Below are 17,128 nucleotides of genomic sequence, written 5' to 3' on the forward strand. Positions count from 1 at the left end.
GTTTCTAGCACTTTGCAGGCATTCTATAAATACTGTTGACTGAATGAAAGTTACATATGCATGAATCCTTTGTGGGGGACATTGTTCTATCTTACAGGTGAGGGGCAGCGCAGGAATACCCAAAACCACACACTATGACTGCTGGAGCAGGAATTCCAAGCCGGCTCCGCCTGACTCCACAGCTGGGGCTCTTCCTACCGTGCCACGGTCCTTCCCCTGGGATGGAGGGGCTTGCATGGATGGGGATGCAGACCGGAGCTCCCGCACTGGGTAAGTACGAGCCTCTACGAAAGAGGCATGAACCAGACGCAGCAAGGCAGGCAAAGGTGGGGTCCCCCACTCCGCTTAAATCCCGCCCACGGAGAGGAAGCAAAATTATGAGTGGATCTGCTTGTGTGAGCTGCTGAGAATCCGACATTGAGAGGCAGGGGGAAAGAGTTAGGACTCCCGGGGAGGGGGCAAGGCAGAGGGGAAGAGGGAGGGATGGGAGGAAATGGGGTGCAGCATTCTTCCTTGCGTCGTGCCTTGCGCTGAGACACGATCCTGGCTCCCAACTGCGTGTGTCGAGGTGACAAAGACACTTGGCGCCCGAGGAGGTTTCCTTCACCTGCACAGGTGTGATATCAGCGCGCGAGCTGTTGGCCAGACCGTGGTGCCCAATTTGAGGTGGGAAAGAGCTGGTAACTCTTTCGGTGGGAGAAAAAGAAGGGGTGCACAGGAGCTGGCACCCTCCATGGCGAGGATCTTAACCAGGCACCATTGCAACGCCAACCTCCGCCTTCAAGTCACCCAGCCCGACAACAACAGGATTGCTTTCCCAATAAGCGAAATCCCCGCCCGCCAACTCCGAGGCGCTGGGATGCGAAGCTGTGCGGGAAGCAGCCGCGTCGCGCGCGCAGGCTATTTTGGGTGTGGGAACGAGGAGGGAGGAGGGGCGGCGCCGCCAGGCTGGGCGCGGGCGCGCGGGGAAAGCCTCCAGCTCGGGCTGCCACGGCAACCGCGTCCAGGCAACGCGCCCGGAAGCGGCTCGGGCGGCGCGCGGCGGCTCGCGCCCCCCCGGGGAGCCGCGAACCCGGCCGGGCCGCGCGCGGGGCCAGGCGGCAGGCGCGCGCTGATTGGACGGCGCTCCCCGCGGCGCGGGCCCGCAGCCGGGCGTCCCGCACAGCCCGCGCCAGCGGCCGCCGCACCCAGCCACGCCGGCGAGGACATGGGGAGCCGCGGCGCGCCCGCCCCCCGCGCCGGTGAGTGCCGCGCCCCGGGATCCCCGCCCCCGCACCCCTCGAACCGGACCAGGCATCCTCCGGGTCCCAGCAACGGGCGCTCCCCCTCGGGATCACCGGTGACCTTGGGGGCAGCCGCTCAATGGATAGGCGTGGAGTGGGGGATGAGACCGAGCTGCGCCTGGCCCGCGTGACAGGCTGCGGGCGAGGGGATTAACTGCATGCCGACGCGAAGGGATGAAGTTGGGCACCGAGCGCAATTGGCATTGCATTTTCGCGGGGGCTGTATGATAACAAACCGACAGAGGCCCCCAGGGACTGTTGCCGGGAGCTGGGGTAGAGTACAGATTGCCAGGGGAAGGGACAGGTCAGACATCCTACTACTCCCAGCTGAGTGACCTTGGGCAGGTTAAATATTCCGCTCCCCCGCCGCTTCTCTTCTGGTCGTTGAAAGCAGGGGCTTGGGTTCTTTGCAGTTCCACGATCCTGTTGTGCCATTGTGCTGTGAGCTGAGAAAGGGCCCCAGAGTATGTGCAAGGCTTAACCGTGTTTATCCTGCAAGGACTTTCCATTGACTTGAACCCAAAGTGGCAAGAAATGTTATGTTTTATGGAAGATGACGAAAAGAGCATTCAGTGGGCCAGGAGGCTTTTTAAGATGCACCCCTTTAGGTGTGCCCTAAAGTCGTGAACAAAATCATGGTTAATGCTTCGGAGAACTTCTTTCTTGCAGTTGATCTAATAGGAAACTTTGTGTTTGAACAGGTAAAATCAAAACCCAGTAGTGGCAGGCAGCAGCAAATTAAGTGAGTCATTTCTGCAATGTGCGTGAGGTGTGTGTGCGTGTGTGAGTGCGCACGCGTGCTCTCTCAGCTTAAAGTCTGTGTATGCTAGTGTTCGACATTATTGCATAGGAGTAATCAGAAATAATACGAGACTGATTTGCATTTGCAGAAGTGCGGCTCTCTTAGGAGCAGGGATAAACATTTGCAACTTGCTCTTTAAATAACAGTTAGGTTTATGAGAATAAATTTGCTCTTTATTGAGAACCACTCCTAAGATTTGCACATTGTGTCTGCTTTCAGGGCTCTGTTATGAAGCAGGTGCGTGTATCTCCATGTGTAAAGGGGATAGGCTGTGATTCCTTTTCTATTTTTAGCACTGGCTAGCACTAAAAATGACACGGAGGCCGTTTTCCAAATTCCCCATCCAGAAACGTCCCTCTCCACCAGGGGGGAGGAGAGGCATGCCCTGTTCCTCTCACAGGACCCTGCACATGCCACTTCTGACATTCTGCTTCAAGGGCATTCATTTAAATCTGATTTCATCTATGAAAGAATGTGGGATGGGAAAGCAGAGTCTGCGATGTTAATGAGCCAGCGTCCTGCAGGCTTGCTTACCTGAGGGCTTAATAATCTGTAATGGCTTACTTGTTAGAAATCTGATTAGTGTGCAGATAGAAAATTCTTCTCTGCCAGGAATTCAACCCCTGGACCCTAGGAACCCTTTAAGGAACCACACTTCATTGCTCACGGAGCCCTCATTAGCAAAGCCATTCAGCCTCCTGTCTCTGCCCGCCACTAGCCTGTGTGACTCTCCATGCTGCCTTTCAGTGTCTCCTTTCTTGCATCCTGAATCATACTCCTGTATTCTCATTTTTCTGTCTCTGAGTCTATCTCTTCTCCTTCCCCTCCCACTAGAGCCTGAGTGAACACCTTCCCCTCCGAACAACCCTACCTACTGGCCTCTCCTACCTCACCAGAGCAGGAATGCTCCTGCTCCTTAGTGCTACCCCCAAACCATGAGCCCATCACCAGCCAAGTCTTCTCTTAGAATGTGATGCTATTTGCATGGCCCAGACCCTTCCTTCTTATCCTTTGCTTGAGTACTTCCCAAACCTGTGACTCCCCAGAATCTCTTGGAACGTTTTGAAAAACATGGTGTATTAGATGCTCTCAAATATGCTACATTAGAATCATCAGGGTTGGGTGGGTGAGACCTAAAAAACCCAATCCTTATTTTAAAAACAAACCCCCAAGGAAGGAGTGGCAGGGAAGGGAGGAGGAAAAGAGAAAACAGAGCTTCCTGGATGATTTTGATGTTTGCCCAGACTTGGGAATCACTTCACAATGATGCTACAAAAAAATGATAAAACAGAAAACATGAGCAGCTAGCTTCATTCTCTTCTCTCCCTTGTCTTTTGCTGCAACTTTGGGGTTTATGTCGATCTTTTTATGGCACTGACCTTGAAACAGCAACTCCTATAGCTCAGTTTTTACTTTACTTCAATCACAGGTACCTTGGACGTTAGTGGAATTTGTCCATTCTCGAGATCTGGAACTTGGACTTCTGCCTGCTTAGCTGCTTCTTGCCACCTACTGTGCCCGATTTTAACCATCACTGAGGACTCTGGTCCCTGAGTCACTTGCCGTGCAATCCTTCAGCCCCTAAGGCTCCATTCCTCCACTTGGAGTGCGTGGGGTCTGGAATCTGGAATCCTTTGTCTTAACTTGTTGGGCTTCTCACCTTCCAGTCGGCAATCCCAAATTACTCTCATTGGCATGTCCTCCTCCTGGCATGCCAAGTTATCCAGGAGAAAGTCACCTGGTTCCACTGCTCTAATTCCATTGAGGTCTTGCTTTTCTATGAAAAAAAAAAATTCCTTAACTACATCACTTAGAGACTATGCCACACCTTCCATTACTTAAATTTCCTGTACTCTTAGTAGCCTTTTGCACCGTACGAGTAAGGACGTCCACATTCTCCTTTATCGCCCTCTACCTCTTTGTAATTCCCACTGTGCCTTCCTCTCTGTCTCCAGCCATTTTTTCTCTATCCCTCCTTGGCTTTATTTCCTCTTTCTGAAAGGAAGGAAATGTACAGGTCTCTTCCCTAAGACTAACCCACACATACTCCACATTCTGCATTTTCTGGACTTTGTTCCTTCTTTCTTGCCCCTTTTGGGACCTTGTTCCAATGTTTATTCCTCTGATCCAGCCCTCACTCTACTGCATATTCGGGTCACCTGTCTCATAAGAAATCATGTTTGAGGCCCAGCTCTGTCCAATAGAACTTTCTACGGTGAGAGAAATAAAATATTATCAATTTATTCAATGAGGTAGTAACTAGCCACATGGCTACTGAGCTTGCAAAATGTGGCTAGTGTGACTGGGAAACTGGACTTTATTTATTTACTTATTTTTGAGGCAGGGTCTTGCTTTGTAACCCAGGCTGGCCTGGAACTGGAGATCCTACTGCTTCAGCCTCCCAAGTGTTGGGATTACAGGTGTGTACCACCACACCTGGCTTGGAACTGAATTTTAAATGTAGGTGATTTTAGATGGATTTCAATTTCATTTAAGTATTCACATGGAATTGTAAGTTAATGTGTAGGACACTGCAAGCCCTAGATCCTGTTGCTCTGTTGAGCTCTGTGAGTTTCTTTCCTTTGATTCACTGACCCTCTGGGGCTTCCCTCATCTTTCTGTTGAAACTGCTTTCACATAGGGTTCTGGCTGAGGTGTCTTGGCTGCAGATCTGAGCCTTTGCTCTGTTCCCTTCTCCTTGATCTGCACCCTGCAGCTGCTAATGGTAGTCACCCCGGGCTGCCTCGCTTTTCTCTGTCTCCATGGCACTGGCTCTTCAGGTTCCACTCAGACCTCATTTATCTCCTTTTTCTTCCTGGCTCCTAGCTATGTGGATTCTGTGCAGTTTTGTCCTGGTCTTTTTCTCTTTCTTCCCTGGCCTCCTCGCTTCTCCCCCTCCTCCCGCCCCCCCAGCCTCAACTACACCTCTAAGGCCATGTTCCCATGCTGTGTTTCACTGTGTTATCCTCTAATCCTTGCTCCAACTCTGAGAGGCCAAGGTTCTTATTTCTGTTAGGTTGGTGAAGAGACTGAAGCAGAGGGAAATTACAACAAATTAAGGGGAGGCAATGCTTGTTAGGGGCAGTTCTGAGAAGGGAACTCTGACCATCTGACTTTTGACCCTGTTTTGCTTAGGCCCCTGACCTCCTCCCAATTTATTTAGAATTTAACACTGGAAACCTGGTTATTTTGTCATCCTGGCTTCCCTTTTCATTTCCTCCATTTTTTTCTTCTTCTTTTTCCACCCACCAATCCTCCAACCCCCACAACAGGATTTGACCTTGGGACCTTGCACTTGCTAGGCAGGTGCTCTACCACTTGAGCCATGCCCCCAGCCCTCCCTACTTTCTTATTTATCTTGAAGTAATTCAGATTTATGGAAGAGTTTCAGAAATAATTTGAATAATTCTGACATACCTTTCAACCAAGTTCCATAAATAATTAACTTTATACCACACTTTCTTTATCTTTCTTCTTAAGCTTATATTGTCTCTTTCTTTGAGTTGTCTATCTAATGTACACACATGTATATACACATACATATAGATACATATGTTCTAATTTTCTCTTACCATTTCAGAGTAATGTAGACATAATATATCTTTACCTTCCAAAACACTTAAATACAAAATACTCTTAAAAAGGACAATTTTTTATAACAAGTGTCAAAATCAGGAAATTAACACTGAATTAGTGCTATTATCACATCTGTAGACTTTATTCAAAATATTACCAATTGTCCTAATAACATCCTTTATACAAAAGGGGGGAGAGAGAGATCTTTTTCTTTAAAAAAAAAAAAAAAAAAAAAAGGACTTTTAAAAAAAAATTCAGGATCCAATCTAGGATTTTTGTTGCATGAGTTGTTACAACTCATTCTTTCTTTCTTTTTGAAAGAAAAGGGGTAGCCCTGGCTGGTCTGGAACTCTCAGTTTGCTGCCTCTGCCTTGTGTCCTTTCATCGGGTCAGTTCCCTAGTTGTTCTGCCTTTCATGACCTTGACACTTTGGAAGGGTACAGCAGGCATTTTGTAGGATGCCCTCTAATTGGGCTTGCTGGTATGCTCTGAGTGGGGACACTGTTCCTTGCAGGACACTCCCTGGTTTTAGTGCTGTCATCCTCCTCTCTGCAGCACACCCTTCAAAAATGCTCTTTACACATTCCCACATCCAGGTGGTCCCCAGATGTCGAGATGCTCCCTCAAATCCCTCTTCTTTCCCATTCCTGCTGTTTCCTATGCTTCCTCCCACCCCTCCCCTGCCCCCCACCATGGCACTGGGAATGGAACCCTTGCTAATGCTGAACAAGTGCCCTACCACTGAACTTCACCTCAGCCCCAGTTCTGTTTTGAGCAGCTGTGGTGTGAAGGCCTCTGGCCACTGGCCACAGGGACCTTTCCCACCTCTTCTGCTACTGTTTTCCAGAGGATCCATTTCCATTAGGCTTGCTAATTTCCACCAGTCTCCACCTCCTCTGCTCTGTCCTCTCTCCATCTTTCCTTCTTGCTGCCCTGAGTTCACTTATCCATATCCTGGAATATCCATCTCAAATGCCTGCTTCTGAAATGCTTTTCCTGATGGTTCCAACTGATCCTGCCTGGTGGCCTCCTGGTTCCTGTCACTCATGTGGCACTTATCAACCTCTCCACTCTTGCTCAGTGGCTTGTTTGCTGGTGCTATTTGTTTATTGAATTGAGGCTCCTCTAGTGCGGAGTTGTGTCTTGCTCTGCTCTGTAGAGGCTCAGTGAATATTTGTTGACTGGATTAAAGTATTTGGTTAAATCGTTAAGCAAGTGCACAGAATGAACGTCTGCTGGCATCCGGTATGTGCTAGTGGATGATGCTTTACTTGGAGAGTCAGGTGGGTGTTGGTTCAAAATAAGATCTTTTAGTAAAGCAGGGGATAATTCGAGAAGGTATTTCCATGTTGTAAGTACAATAAATGATTTCTCCCTTGGGGCTGAAGGCATGGCTCAAGTGGTAGAGCACCTGCCTAGCAAGCATGAGGCCCTGAGTTCAAGCCCCAGTCCCACCAAAAAAAGAAAGAAAGATTTTCCCTGATGGCATATTCATTTTCTGTGTATGTCAAGACAAAGATCATATTTGATTGAAAAAAATGAGTAGAAAAACCTAACATAGCATATTAAAAATGGCCTGTCTCGTTCTTCACACTCCAAATGAGCAGCGGAATGTGTGAAGAATTGCTTCTGAGTCTCACTTCCTCCCTTGGAGCCCGGGCCACCTGTTTCCTTCACTGTCCGTCGCCTTTCTCTCCTCTGCACTCTGCCCTCTTCTCCCTGAAGTCTCCTCTGATCATTGCCTCTTCTTATTTCACTCTCTCTACCTGTTCTTCTACTTAATCACTCTTCTGTTTCCTCCTTCTCTCTAGATTGACTGTTTTTATTTTGTGACTTCTTGGATGTGTTTTTTTTTTTTCATGAATTTGTAACACAAAAACAGGTGATTTTTTTATTAGCACATAATTATTGTACAAGGGGATATGTTGTGATATTTACCTACATGCTTACAAGATATTGTAATTAGATTCACCCCCCTCTGTCATTCTTTCTCATTTCCGCTAAAATAGGTGATTGTTGAAAGAAGGAAACTCAACTGCTCTTTAACTCTGGCTGATTTACTGTTGATTCTTCTCCATGGCTCAGTAGTTCTTGGTATTTTATCTTAATCTGTGGTGCTGGGAATTGAACCCAGATCCCTGAGCTTGCTCAGGGAGCAAATGCTTTCTGAGTGAGCTATACCTCCAACTCCTTTGGTATTTTAAATATGTAGTTATCAGTGATAATAAAGTGATTTTTGGGAACATAATCACCTCTTTCTGGTATGCCAGGGTAGTTTCTGAGAATGTGTTGGTTGAAAAACATCAAAAGGCCTGAATTTTTCAGTCTCTATTAATGCAACATTGATTCTTGAAGCCAGGAATCAGCTTTTAGGGTGGCGAGTCTTGGAGCTAATTGGGACCCACAGGACTCCTCCCTCCTGTGTGTGCCCTGACTGACTGGTGGTCGCTGACCTGCCCCTTGATGCTTTTGTGGAGACATCCTCTCTGGGCAAAGTTGCTGTAGAAGCGAAGGCTGAGATCGTACTGCTGTGGCTGACTGTGGCTGAAATAAAAAGCGTATTTGTGTGGGAGAGAAAGTGTGGGGGTTGCTTTCGTATTATGGAATTTTTAAAATTGTTTAACTGGAAAGATATTATTCAGAAACCCCTGGTGCTTTCAGCTTGTTTTTGTTTATTTCAGATTTCTTTTTTTCCCCTCATTTTTAATTATCTCTGGAAGAGCTCAAGAGTCCTCCCCTGCTCTCTTTAAATAGTTATAAAATTAATGTGCTGAACTCCAATCATTCCTTCAAATAAAAGAGTCTCTTGGAGACTCCTATGTTAGGCAGAGAAGTCCAGCCACAACCCACTGTGTGTGAGGAAACGGACCCAGGCTGGGTGTTGGGTCTTTCTTCCAAACTCACCCATATTCTTAGTTTTTCAGTCAGACATTCATCCAGGACAGACCCCCCCCCCCGCCACCACCAAAAAAAACCCCCACATCTAGCATCCTGCCTGCATGCAAACACGAAGTCGTGCCTTTGCCTCCTCTGTGTGAACCCTGCTGCATCTGGGGGCGTAGAGTTCAGTAGGTAGAGTTTATGCGGATTTAATAATATTTTTCTGTTCTTGCTGTTGCATTTGGAAGATTCCCTTTTTAGCATTTGGTAACGTGTCTTTCCTAATGCTAGAAAGAAAAGTTGCCAAATATAGCTGTGGATAGAAGTAATATTAAGACTTTTCTTTTCTGGTGTGGGCGTATGGATGTGTTGAGTGCCTGGGTCTGATGTTGGGGTGACCTGAAGCAGTCTGCCAAGCTCACAGCTGAAGGGGCACCTTGAGTCACCCATTGTCATTTCATTCGGGCAGAACAACTCAATAATTAAAACAGTGGGCCTTTCCAAATTAGAGAAACAAAAATGCAACTGAACACAGATTTAGCAGCATCTGTGCAGACATACTTCTCTCGGCATCGTGGGAAATCCAGAGTCACATAGGATGTGGTCTCTGTCCCATAGCAATCAGCTGGGGAGATGTAATCCACAAAAAGTTCAATAGCAATAGAAGATTTAAATAGCATTTCAAAATAGCTGTTATTAATAGATTAGAACAAAACCCAATCTGTTGTCACAGAGGCTCTCCTAAAAAACGTTAACATCGTTCTAAGCTGTGGGGAGTGGTAAGGGAATGTCAGTGACTTCTCCTCAGACTCTAGGGGTTCGTTTGTGAATCCATCTGGACTTGACAGAGATCACATGTATGTTGCAGAATTATTGGGTCTCTTCACTTACGTAGCATCCACTGCACTGACTAGAAAGTCACTGAAAATGTTTTAAGCATTCTGAAACTCATTTTTATGAATCAAATGCAATCACCCTTCACCTGTCTACCCCAACAGAGTTCCCTCTGTGAATGTAACAGAGTTCAGGGAAAAAGAAAACAAGTCTTGCAAAGTGGAACCAAGGCCATGTTCACAAAGTCCCTGGAAAGACCTGCCCTGGGCCCCTGAGGAAGGACCTAAGTCTTTTGGAATGCTGAGTCCCTGTATCTGTGCCACATGCCTGGTCCCCACGGACAGGCAATCCAGGCCACAGTCCCAGCTTTGATGAGTTCAAGCCTCATTATGTGCCCACAAGGGAACGAGGGGAAGGTAAATATCTACAGCACATTGTTTTAATTGAACCGTACAATCTTTTAAACCCAGAACCAGGCTTACTTCTTGGCGTTGATAGCACTCATTGAGTAGTTCCTTCATTTGTTGTTGTTTTTTGTCATCAGTGCATTCTTGTACTCAAGAAGTAGTGGCCTGGAGTTTTGGAATTGTGATATGAAAATGGCACTCTTCTTAAACCATTTTTTTTCCTTTTATTATTCATATGTGCATACAAGGCTTGGGTCATTTCTCCCCTCTGCCCCCACCCCCTCCCTTACCACCTACTCCGCCCCCTCCCTCTCCCCCCCACCCCCTCAATACCCAGCAGAAACTATTTTGCCCTTATTTCTAATTTTGTTGTAGAGAGAGTATAAGCAATAATAGGAAGGAACAAGGGTTTTTGCTGGTTGAGATAAGGATAGCTATACAGGGCATTGACTCACATTGATTTCCTGTGTGCGTGTGTTACCTTCTAGGTTAATTCTTTTTGATCTCACCTTTTCTCTAGTTCCTGGTCCCCTTCTCCTATTGGCCTCAGTTGCTTTTAAGGTATCTGCTTTAGTTTCTCTGCGTTAAGGGCAACAAATGCTAGCTAGTTTTTTAGGTGTCTTACCTATCCTCACCCCTCCCTTGTGTGCTAAAGCTTTTATCATGTGCTCATAGTCCAATCCCCTTGTTGTGTTTGCCCTTGATCTAATGTCCACATATGAGGGAGAACATACGATTTTTGGTCTTTTGGGCCAGGCTAACCTCACTTAGAATGATGTTCTCCAATTCCATCCATTTACCAGCGAATGATAACATTTCATTCCTCTTCATGGCTGCATAAAATTCCATTGTGTATAGATACCACATTTTCTTAATCCATTTGTCAGTGGTAGGGCATCTTGGCTGTTTCCATAACTTGGCTATTGTGAATAGTGCCGCAATAAACATGGGTGTGCAGGTGCCTCTGGAGTAACCTGTGTCACAGTCTTTTGGGTATATCCCCAAGAGTGGTATTGCTGGATCAAATGGTAGACCGATGTCTAGCTTTTTAAGTAGCCTCCAAATTTTTTTCCAGAGTGGTTGTACTAGTTTACATTCCCACCAGCAGTGTAATTCTTAAACCATTTTGAAAATAAGGGAAAGCAGAATTAAAAAGTACTGAATACCACTATTGACATTTTGATTTATTTCTTTCCACTGTTTTAAAAGGTTACTGTAATGATACCTCTAGTGCTTGAGCCCTTGCCTTACCTTCCCAAGATGGTGAGGGATTTCTGGGTTGCTGGTGACATAGGACTGAAAACATGTCAAGATGTTACATCCAGATGGATGTAAGCTTCATGTGCCATTGGCCCAGTGTGTCCAAGAATGGACATTTTGGGGTGATTCTACACGATGCCTTCCAGGCCAGTATCTTAGAACTTGAAGACTTACCCAAGTTCCCCCAGATCCACCACACCGCTACAGTGTCATCTACATGCCGAATGCTCACCTGTTCTCCAAACTTCTGGCCAGTGGCAGGAGAGGGGAGCTGCCCATTAAGAAGGAGGCAGTTGTTGGTGGCTGTAGCTTGTGCCTGTAATCCTAGCTACTTGGGAGGCTGACATTGGGAAGATTGCGGTCCAAGGACAGCCCAAGCAAGTATCTCATGAGACTCCCATCTCCAAAATAATCAGAGCAAAATGGACTGGAGGTGTGGCTCAAGTGGTAGAGTGCTGCTTTGCAAGCACAAAGCCCTGAGTTCAAACCTCAGTCCCACCAAATTAAAGAAAAAATAAAAAAGGAAGAAGGAGGAAGAAGCAGCATGTGCTTGCTTGAGCCCTTTCCATTTCTTTTGCCCCTGAGTTGGAGGTACATCCCCAGTCTGAGCCCTTTAGGGAGTCTGTGGAAAGCTCCTGCTATGAGCACTGGTTCTTGCTTTGCCCTTGTCAAGCTGGAGACAATTCTTTTGGACATCAGGAGTCCTGGCCTCAGCTGTACAGCATCTTCTATCTTAGAACAAAGGATTTAGCCAGATACTGACTATCCACACCACAGAGGCAATTCCAGCCATTTGGCATGGGAGGAGTATGGAGAGGAAAGAGGGGAGGGCATCGATAAAGGAGCCTCAAGTCCACAGCAGTGACCGTGACTGGGTCAGACAGGAGAGGGAAGGGAGGCAGATAATTGGTGGCCTATGCTCAAGGCAACCAGTGGTTGCCTTGCCTTTGCCCTTGGGTCTCCTGCTCCAACCATCTCTGTTGGACCAGGAACAGACTGGCTTCTCACTGAGGAGGAGGAAGAAGGGCCAGGTATGGCAATGCTGGCAAAGGTAGTGGTAATAGAAAATATGCAGAGTCTTTTAAACTTAAAATATTTGTGGTCTGACTATGGTTTATATGACACTATAAATTCAACTATTTGTTGTTGTTGAGATAGGGACTTCCTGTGTAATCCAGGCTGGTCTAGAACTCTTGAACTTCCTGCCTCAACCTCTCGAGTATTGGGATTACAGGTGTGTGCCTCCAAACCTGGCTATTTTGCTCTTTTATGTTTTTGGAGGTTCCAGGGTTTGAACTCAGAGCCTTGTACTTGCTAGGCAAGTGCTCTACCAGTTGAGCCATGCCTCCAGTCTCCAGTCCTTTTTGCTTTTGTTGCTTTTTGAATAGGGGCTCATGTTTTTGTCCAGGCCAGCCTGGACCTCAGTCCTCCTATTTATGCCTCCCACCTAGCTGGGACCACAGACACATGCCATACACCCAGCTTTATTGGTTGAGATTGGGTCTCACTAACTTTTTTGCAGAGGCTGGCCTCAAACCTCCATCCTCCTGATCTCTACCTCCTGAGTAACTGGAATTCTAGGCATGAACCATTAAGCCTGGCTATTTTGTTTTTTTTAACTTTATTATTATAGCTAGCATATGAATATTTCTTATGTTAAATCATGGCTTGCATAAATATTATTTTAAATAGCTTTTAATTTTTTTTCTTGGCAGTAGTGGGAGGTGAACTCGGGGCTTCCTGCTTAACTAGGCAGACGTTCTACCACTTGAGCCACTCCGCTAGCCTCTTACTGTGTTGGGGGTTTTCAAGATAAGGTCTCCAGAACTATTTGCCCAGGCTGGCCTTCAAACTGCAATCCTCTTGAACTCTGCCTGAGTGGCCAAGATTACAGGCATGAGCCACCAGTGCCTGGCTTATTGATTTTTTTTTTTGATTAATAGCTACAGATAGCTTTGATACTAGAAATTGACACTCTAATTAATGACTTTTCTATTACTGGACACTTTGCCAATAGTCAGTTATAGAAATATTAACATGTAATTAAGATTCCATATTAAGTATGGATCAAATGCTTTAAGTTAGAGATTTGATGGAGATTACTTACTGTTGCCAAGAAATTCCAATTTTGTGATCCTAGAACAGCAGGGCAAGACTGAGTTCCCTGAAAGACTGACAGATTGACTTCCCTTTGAATTCTTGGTCTTTACATGGTTGGTGTTTATTTTTGTAAAAAAATGATAACAGGAAGAAGTCATTTTTTCTTTTTAAATGATGTAATAAAAATTATGTTTAAGAAAAAAAAACCATATACATGTACTGGATGCCCTTGACATTCCTGTGTGAGCCCTTTTATCTCCCAGTTGGAGAAAATGGTGACTCTGGTTTGGTGTTGGTCATTTTCACTTCATCTTTACATGTTATAGACTTGGTGTGCTATTTGCATATTTTAAACCTTTATTAAATGGCACCGTCCTTCAGCTAGCTTTTCTCACTTAATGAATTTGTGAAATTGAGTCACATTGGAACTTGAAATCTAACTCACTTATTTCCAATATAGTTTGTTCTTTCATGGCATGAATATATCACAGTGCATTCGTCCAGCTGCCTAATGGAGTGTGTCCAGCTCCCCCCCAACACACACACATGCTTTTTTTCTATTAGAAATAATGCTACTTTAAGTATTTTTGTAAGGGTCCTTTAGGAACACATTTGGAAAGAGTTTGAGTCTGTCTTAGCAGTAGAGTTATTGGGCCATGGGGTTCAGGCATCTCTAACTGTACTAGACATTGAACATTACTTTCCAAAGCTTGGGAAATCCATGTTCCCATCTGGTGTTCCTGTCACTCCATCTAGGTTCTTATCAATAGTTGATCTTACTAGACTTGTGTTTTGCAATCTGATGGGGTGAAATAGCATCTCTTGTGGAAAATTAGCTTTATTTTATAATTTGCCAATGGTATGAACAAAACTTGTTAAAATTCTTATTCTTTCTTTAGTACTCTTTTGAGATTTTTCTAAGCAAGACAGCCATTTGGAAATACATGAAACGACTTAGAAGTTAGATTATAAAACAGCTACTCTAGTGAACAGAACTACCCTCTCTGTGATTGTGTGTCTCAATCACAGCTGACTACATCTCTCCCCTGGACACAGGTGTCAGTCAGATGGCTGGTCTCTGGGTGCATGTTCTGTTGGTCAGAAGCAAGTCTGTGGGTCCACCCACAGCCAAGGGGAGAGGATCACATGAAGTTTGAACAGCGTGAGGTGCGGGTCCCTCAACGGGGGCCGTGTTGCCATCCCTGTAGCTCAGCATCATGGGTTTAGATATTCAGCAGTCAGAGATAACCAGACTTCAGGGCTGACTATCCATCAGTTCCACCAGAGGCATGACTCGGTTACATTAATTCACACCATGAGAAGTAGCCGGCAGATAGACTGAAGATCGTGTTTGCTGATTCCTGCTTACTCTACTTCTATGCACATCCATACAGGAAGCGAAAAGATGTGCCTGGTGAGTACGGACTCAGGGAAGGAGGAATGAGCAGGTTATTTCAGTGGCTAACGGACCATGACAGCCTAACTCATCTCCCTGCTGCTCTGCGTTCTTAGGTTCTTGGAAACACTGATTTGTTTGTTTCTTCAAATTGTCAAGGCGCTGGTGGCTCAGATCTATAATCTTAGCTACTCAGGAGGCAGGGATCAGGAGGATTGTGGTTCGAGGCCAGACTGGGCAAATAGTTCGCAAGACTCTATCTGAAAAAAAAACCCATCACAAAAACAGGCTGGTGAAGTGGCTCAAGGTAAAGGCCCAAGTTCAAATACCAGTACCACATACACACACACACACACACACACACACACAGGTACAGTGGCATGTGCCTACAGATCCAGCCACTCAGGAGGCTGAGACAAGAGGATCGCTTGAGTCCAGAGGTTCAAGACTAGCATGGGCAACATAGTGGGACCCTACCTCAAGATTAAAAAAAACAAACAAACAGGAAGGAAGGGAGGAAAGAAGGAAGAGAGGGAGGGAGAGAAAGAGGAAGGAAGGAAGGGAAGGAGGGAGGGAGGGAGGAAAAAAGAGAAGAAATGTTGCTTTTACTAGACATGATGTGTATACCATGCCCCTTTATGCTTACACATTCACTATCAGGTCGAAATATAATTAATTAATTGAATCCAATGTCATAACATTGCTTCAGGTCAGTTACCTATGCTAGAGAGGAGCTCATCCAGCCACCATTGGTTGATCAGCTAAGATGGGCCAGGTGCTTGGGATATGTTTGTGGACAGCACTCCTCATTCAGCACAAAAATAGAGCCAAAGGTGGTTGGTAAACCAGTGTGAGTGTTTGACTGTTTCAACAGTAAATGTCAGTCATCTTTCATAACCTGTCTATACCTCATCTGTTGTTATTCCTTCTTTTTTGTCTATACCTCATCTGTTGTTATTCCTTCTTTTTTGTCTGAGATGGGGTCTTGCTATGCAGCCTAGATCCTTCCTGCCTCAGCTTCCCTAGTGCCAGGATTACAGGTGTGTGCCCCTACACCCAGGTTCATCCCTTATTGATTCTTCAGATGTCATTATCTGAATCTCACCTTCTCTCAAACTTTGTATATAGCTTGAAATCTGCCCCATTTCCTTTCCACATGACCTGCCTCATTTTGTAGAATAGGGAAAAGGAAAATAAGGTATCAAAAAGTTGCGGTACTGGGGTTTGAGCTCAGGGATTTGCACTTGCTAGATAAGCGTTCTACTACTTGAGCCATGCCGTGTAATTGGAAAGTGTCAGCTTCATTATTATGAAAGTACAATATGTTTCTTTTATACTTAAAAATACATATTTAAAACATATGTTTAAAAATGTACATTGATAAGGCATTAGCAATTTCGGAGTGTCAGCATTCACTTTATTCTTATGCCTTCATGTAGATACATAATAATATAATTGTTATTGTAAAATTATATAATTTGTTAAATGATATAATATAATAATTATTATTTTAAATTTATTTTTTGTTATTGTACTGGGAGTGCATTGTGATATTTACAAAAGTTCTTACAATCTGTCATCATTGAATTCACCCCTTTATCCTTTCATTCTCCTTTTCTCTCCCTCCCTCTTAATAAAATTATTAATCACAAAAGGCACTTTTCAGTTTAAGAAAAGCCTTTCTTTCCTTTTGTTTTGTTTTATTTATTTAATTTAATTTATTTATTTGTGGTACTGGGGTTTGAACTCAGGGCCGACACCTTGAGCCACTCCACCAGCCCTTTTTTTTTTCCTTTGTGATGGTTTTTTTGGAGACAAGGTCTTGTGAATTATCTCTCACAGTCGAACCTGTGATCCTCCTGATCTCTGCCTCCTGAGTAGCTAGGATTACAGGCGTGAACCACTGGCACACGGCTGGTTTTGTTTATTGAATTGGTTTGCTGTATTGCCCAGGCAGGCCTTGGACTCATGTTCCTCCTGCCTCGGGTTCCCGAGTGCTGGGATTACAAGCACTACACCCAGCTGGGAAAAGGTGTTTCTTAAAATGTCCCAAATTTCTTCAGCAAGGTACGTGTGGTACAAATCATTCTTTTCGTATACAAGCTGTGGGTTGACAAAACACGAAGCACCAGTAGCTCTGCTTCTGCCGGTTGCAACCTCAGTTCACACTCACCTGGGGACAGCTTTGGCTGTGAAAGGGACATAGTTGGCACTTAATGATTTCCACTGGCTGATATTCCAGTGTAATATCTCTTTAAATAAACCAGTGAATACTGTGTACTGCAACCTTATGTATAAAACTTTATTTTTTTAGAAAAGTTCTATTTTGTGTCAGATGTGCATGAACAGACATTAGCAACGGAAGGGAAGGAACAATGATTTTTGGAAGGTCACCCAGTGCCCTGAGGCACTGTCCTGGAAACCCATAGCCTCCCCACAAGTAATGCCCCGTGATAGAGGTCAAGGCCCAGTGTTTGGATCCATATTCTGCTCCTTCCTGTCCTGGATGTTGGGCCAGTTGCCAAACCATTCCTGAGTCTCAGTTTTCTCCAGTGAAATAAAGACAGTAGGAGGACTCCCTGAGGTTGGG

General features: G+C 45.2%; 1 protein-coding gene across 3 annotated transcripts in view; it reads left to right on the plus strand.

The window, feature by feature from the left end:
• The first annotated feature begins 253 nt into the window (after window positions 1-253).
• Window positions 254-17,128, plus strand: part of Fam81a (family with sequence similarity 81 member A) — a 59,727-nt gene continuing 42,852 nt past the window's right edge. Inside the window, exon 1 of one of the 3 annotated variants that reach the window (XM_074066083.1) lies at window positions 254-270. The gene's annotated coding sequence lies outside the window, so the exon portion shown is untranslated. Of the gene's footprint in view, window positions 271-1,163; window positions 1,242-17,128 lie in introns of those variants that run through there. The other 2 variants (XM_074066082.1, XM_074066084.1) reach the window with 2 other exon arrangements.

This window comes from Castor canadensis, chromosome 2 (assembly GCF_047511655.1).
Source record: "Castor canadensis chromosome 2, mCasCan1.hap1v2, whole genome shotgun sequence".
In the NCBI taxonomy this organism is placed as follows: Eukaryota; Metazoa; Chordata; class Mammalia; order Rodentia; family Castoridae; genus Castor; species Castor canadensis.